We start from the raw sequence: 5,681 nt of genomic DNA, 5'->3' as shown, positions 1-5,681 counted from the left end.
TTATAATGTTTTTTTCAGCAGGGTTCTAAGTTCCTACAGCATTAGTGCATATGGAGTATCACACAAGTGGTCATACAAGACCCGACACGACATGCATCAACTGCATCTATGAAGCACCAATTAATTTTTTTATTTGACATTGAAATCAGTGAAATTAGTTGAAGTTCAATAACTTTGCATTGTTCTATTTATTGTAATTCAAACTGTAACATAATTCAAATAATAATTAGTTGTTTTTGAATCGCTGTGTTAAATGATGGGAAATACATCAGTTTGTAGAACATGGAGTCTGAGACTGGGAGCGACTGCTGTAGGATAAAAGAGCCTCGATTTACAGAGCTTTCAGTCGCCGATAGATGGCGCTCATATTACAAGAACCTGAAAACAGACGTGGCAGTTCTAAAAAAATGTTATTTTGGACCTCTGGTTTTGCGGGTGGCTCGTTGGTCTAGGGGTATGATTCTCGCTTAGGGTGCGAGAGGTCCCGGGTTCAAATCCCGGACGAGCCCAGCTTTTAATTTCAAAACAATAGTTCGGGTATAATAAATGTACATCGATGGAAGACCTGGAAAGAATTAAAACACAATACCTTCAAGTTCTCCTAAAACATCAGATATCAGGTTCTGCTGGGGATTCACTGCCCTGTGTTGTTTCAACTGGACACGGAAGAATATTGCACAGCCTAACAGACCTAGTAAGACATCCACATGGTGTGTAGAATAAGAATGGACAACACACAACATTTTAACATTTGTCTAGTGTTTTTAATCCTCCTCCTGGAGATCCTGACACACTTTCCTCTATTCCCTGCTCCAACACTCCTGATCCAGCTCATCAAGATGATTATTTAAATCTATATGAGCTGGATGAGGTTTGGAGGGCAGTGGATTAGACCATGTTTAAAACTGCCTAATTGTTTGTGGTTGTAATTTGAGGACTCACAAAAGATGAGAATAAGAATAAGAACAAGAATAAACAAACAAAAAGAACTTAATGAGCTGTGCTCAACTGACACCAATTACTTGTTTGATCCCATGGGGTCTGATAGTGTTTGTCTATTGAGACTACAAGGCTATGTGCTTGATCTTGTCCACCTGTTACCAATGGGTGTGGCTGAAACACCTGAACTCAATAATTAGGAGGGGGTGTCCCAACACTTTTGTCCATATAGTGTAAGATACAAATATCTTCAAATATATAGGTGTCCTGCTTGAGAACAACCTGGACTGCCACTTTAATTATACATTTATATATATTCCATATTGCACTGCCACTTTGTTTATGCATCTATGAATGTCATATTGCACAACTGTTAACATTGGTTATCGTTTACAGTACATAGTCACTTGTTCATTCACTGGAGGGGACAAGCACCACTGCATTGTCAACCGCATAGTATTTATGCAGTTTACTTTTTATTTTTGTATCTATCTATCTATTTATCAGCTATCTATATACCACAGACCTTAAAATGCACCATTGTTACGGTATAATCAACTTTATTTGTGTCATCTGGTCATAATGTTCATCCGTGTATATTTCTAGAACCTTTTGTAAAGCACATAGTCTAAAAGACTGAGACTGGGAACCACTGCTGTAGAATAAAGCAGCCTTGATTTACAGAGCTGTTAGTCACCGATAGATGGCGCTCATGTTTCAAGAACCTGAAGAATCTGAAGACAGGTCAACGCAGGACATGGCAGCTCTAAAAACAGTAATGGTGGGACGTACGGTAGATGGCTCGTTGGTCTAGGGGTATGATTCTCGCTTTGGGTGCGAGAGGTCCCGGGTTCAAATCCCGGACGAGCCCAGGTTTTAATTCCAAAAGCTACTACTTAATGCTTCAACACACCAGAACAGCTGATTATAACCCGAGGGCCAAAAACATTATGATCACTATAATACCCTGCATAATACCCTGTTGGTCCTAAAAAAAAACTGCTCCGACCTGCCGAAGCATGGACTCTACAAGACCTCTGAAGGTGCCCTATGGTATCTGGCACCAAGACGTAAGTAGCGTATCGTCGCTGTCCAATTAAAAACAAGTATCTCCGAAATATTAACTTTACAGGAGAAGGCAAAACCACTCTTACCTTCCAATGTAAGTCAATGTAAAGAGATTTTGTTCCATATGATTTTAAAGCATTTCTATTGGTCCATTCATCATGAAATTTCTACACAATGTAAAGGACAGCTGGTGTGTTGGAATGATGCAGAAAACTAAAAATCAGCAACAAAGGAGATACATGGTTTCCATTGGACACCGAAGATATCATTTAAGTCCTGTAAATTGTGAGGCGGAGCCAGCACGGATTAGACTTCTTGTTCTAGCACATGCCACAGAAGCTTGAATGGATCTGGAGAATCTGGAGGCCACAGAAACTCGTCACTGCTGACCGGGAACATCTCACACACCCTGCCAATTCAGAAATGTTCTGACCCAGTTGTTTGGGCAAAACGATTTGGTCTTTGTTGAAGTTGCTCATTTCTCCTGATCCAACATGTCGACTATGAGAAACGACTGTTTGCTTACCATATGATATAACACAGACCTTAAAATGCACTGTTGTTACGAGATAATCAACGTTATTTGCTTCATCTGTAGATTAGCTGGATTAACCGTATTAGATGTGGTTGGGCTTGAATAGTTACAATTTTGCAGGAAATAGTGACCTCGATGAAAAATTATCCAATTTTAGATGTGTGAAACCAGGACCAGAACTAAGAACCTGTCACTTACACAATCTACATCATCAGCTAAATAATCATTGCCATCATGATGAGTCTGCAGGATTCATTATAAAGTAAAAGTCAACTTTATTCAAAGTCCTTAGCTGCATTCCACTCTACAGAGTCCCTAAGCAGCACCGTTATAGTCCCAACACACTTGAGCACAGTTAAGTTTCGTGGGTTAACTGATTTAATTGATTCACTGAAACTGAAAATCTCTCTCTGTTGGCTCACACCACTGGTGTGTTTTTCAGTAAAATGGTTAACGGCTTTGACCTCTGTGTTTGTTCCATTTGAAGCTCAGGGAAACAAAGGAGGTTGAAGGAGACAGTCATCATGCCTACAGCACCACAACACAGACTCAAATATCACATTGCCAGAGTACAAGATACTTTCAGACTACTCTGATTGAATGAGTGAATGAATGAATAGACAGTGTATTTCCAAATTTGCTTTGAATGGGTACTAATATAACTTTAAGAGTTTTAGAAATTAATCTTCAGCCTTCAGCTCATTAAAATCTACCAGAGCTTAATTTAAGCTTAATTTCACTAAGATGCCTTATTGTTATTTAAAATAACTTCTTGTAACTCATTTGCATATTTTAAAAGGGAAATACAGGAGCGTTTTCTACTTGCTTCAGTATGATTTTGGATTAAAGCTTACACCCTCATACTGAGGGAAGTCACAGTTCTAGCCTATTTTGAATTTTTACAGTTATTTTAAAGCCATTTTCCCCTGTTAGTGAAGTAAGGTCTGAATACAACCAGTTAGGTGTCAAAGTTGCAAATTCATAAAATTTCAAATGAGGCAACATACAAAAGTTATAAGCATTAAGGTTACAACAGTTAAATGGTGTAAAACAAGCATTAGTGCTTGTTTAGGGGTATCACACAACTCACCAGTGGTCATGCAAGACATGACATGGATCACCTATAAAACACCAATAAATGTATCTATTTCTTATATTTTTGAAACTTGTGAAATTAATAGAAGTTGTAAAACTTTGTAAGGTGTTATGTAATTAGATTAAACTGCCTTATATTGTTTAACCAAGTCAATCTGAAAGTGATATAATGCAAGACTGTAAGTCTAACTACAAAATAAGCAAAGCAGTTTTCAAAACTTTTACAACTAGTTGATTTTTGAATCGCTGTTAGAAGTAAAAGAAAATACAAGAATATTCACGGCATGAAGTCTTCAAGACCGAGACTGAAAACGGCCGAAGGGTGAAGGAGCCTCGATGACTTACAGCTTCCACTGAATTCAGATCTTAAATCGAGGGTTAAGAAGAAGAGCAGGTTTACAACATACTGGAAGGAAATTGGGTCAAATATCAGATTCTCATGTTCGGTCTGAAGAGCTAACGGTTTGATTTTTAAGGTGTGTTTGATGAAGGAAAATACAAAACGTGCAGAGATCGAGAGAGACTGCTGTAGGACAAGGTTGCCGATAGATGGCGCTCATGTTTCAAGAAACTGAAAAGAAGTAACTGTAGGACGTGGCAGGTCTAAAAAACTTTCCTGGACCGGACCATCGTTTTTTCGAAGGTGGCTCGTTGGTCTAGGGGTATGATTCTCGCTTAGGGTGCGAGAGGTCCCGGGTTCAAATCCCGGACGAGCCCAAATTTTAATACAAAAAGCATATTTCAGTTACTGTAACAACATCGGAATGGAAAACCTGGATTCCTTCAACATCTCCTGCAACATCAGCTCTCAAGTGTTTTGAACTGTATTCTTTCAACTGGACAGGTGCCAATATTGCATAGGTTAAAAAGGTCCAGTAAGGCATTTACATGTTCTGTGCAAGAAGATTGACCAACACACAACATCTTAACATTGGTCCAGTTCACTGTTTCTTAAACCACTGTTAGTCAACAAGCCTACAGCATCACAATTTGTGTTCACAACTTCACAAAGTGGAAAAGAAAAGGAGAAAAGTAGAGTGAAGAGAGAAGAAGAGAAAGTGTGCTCAAAATGACTAATTCAGCAAGAGAACAACAGGTCAGTCAGAAAAATAATAATAGTCCCAGTTTAACTGCATAGAAAAGGAAATGATTCTTCCCAGTTCAGATAGCAGACTGTTATATTTTGCTTTTGGAACAAAATTTTGTATCTCCATTTTGGTCAGACCAATAGAAATGGTCTAAAATGATAAAGAAAAAAATCATGTTACATTAACTTACACACAAAGTTACAATGCGTTTTCCTTCTCTTGTAAAGTTACTTTTTTGAAAACATGAGGTTTTGTCACATTAATGTTGCTGTCGATGTAGATGATTCTACCAAATTGGATCAAAGTTACAGTTATAGATTTTAATTGATTTGGATTTTAGACTAAATACCTTTTGCTTTGAGCGACTCTATATACCTTGATTATGTTTATTTAGCTGAAACAAATGGTTGAACATTCTATTCTGTCACTACCCAAAATAATCATAACATTAGTCAAACTTTACTGAATGTTTTGGTACTGACTGTTTTAGCTAACTTTCAGCATTTCTCAAAAATTCAGTACATGACAAGCAAACACAGCTTTGAACCATTAAACATGCAAAAAATCATATTTTTAATAAAACACAAAGAAATTTACATAATTCCAGAAAATATGTTTTTTGGTTAATATTACTGTTACGCTGTTGGTCCTAAAAAAAACTGGACCAATATTACTGTTACGCTGTTGGTCCTAAAAAAAACTGTTCTGACCTGCCGAAGCATGGACTCTACAAGACCTCTGAAGGAGCCCTGTGGTGTCTGACACCAAGACTTTGACTTTTAAACCCCTTTTTGTTAAAGCATTATTGATTCACAGATTTTACGTTAGAATAAGGAAAATTAAACTAATAATTATACAAATAATAATTAGAAATCCCAAAGGAAATACATTCACTAATGAAATGATATCACACCCGTATCACTAACAGATACAACACTTTGACCACTGCACCACTT

The 5,681-nt window shown here is 37.5% G+C and overlaps 3 non-coding genes across 3 annotated transcripts; all 3 read left to right on the top strand.

Annotated features, from left to right (window-relative positions):
* Positions 1 to 437: 437 nt before the first annotated feature.
* trnap-agg lies at positions 438 to 509 on the top strand. Its single transcript has one exon. It is a non-coding gene; the product is annotated as a tRNA-Pro (tRNA).
* Positions 510 to 1,738: 1,229 nt separating this feature from the next.
* trnap-ugg lies at positions 1,739 to 1,810 on the top strand. Its single transcript has one exon. It is a non-coding gene; the product is annotated as a tRNA-Pro (tRNA).
* Positions 1,811 to 4,282: 2,472 nt separating this feature from the next.
* Positions 4,283 to 4,354, top strand: trnap-agg. Its single transcript has one exon. It is a non-coding gene; the product is annotated as a tRNA-Pro (tRNA).
* Positions 4,355 to 5,681: the final 1,327 nt, after the last annotated feature.

This window comes from Colossoma macropomum, unplaced genomic scaffold (assembly GCF_904425465.1).
Source record: "Colossoma macropomum unplaced genomic scaffold, Colossoma_macropomum, whole genome shotgun sequence".
Classification (NCBI taxonomy): Eukaryota; Metazoa; Chordata; class Actinopteri; order Characiformes; family Serrasalmidae; genus Colossoma; species Colossoma macropomum.
Note: the sequence above shows the minus strand (reverse complement) of the source record. Positions and strands in the feature narration are given on the sequence as shown.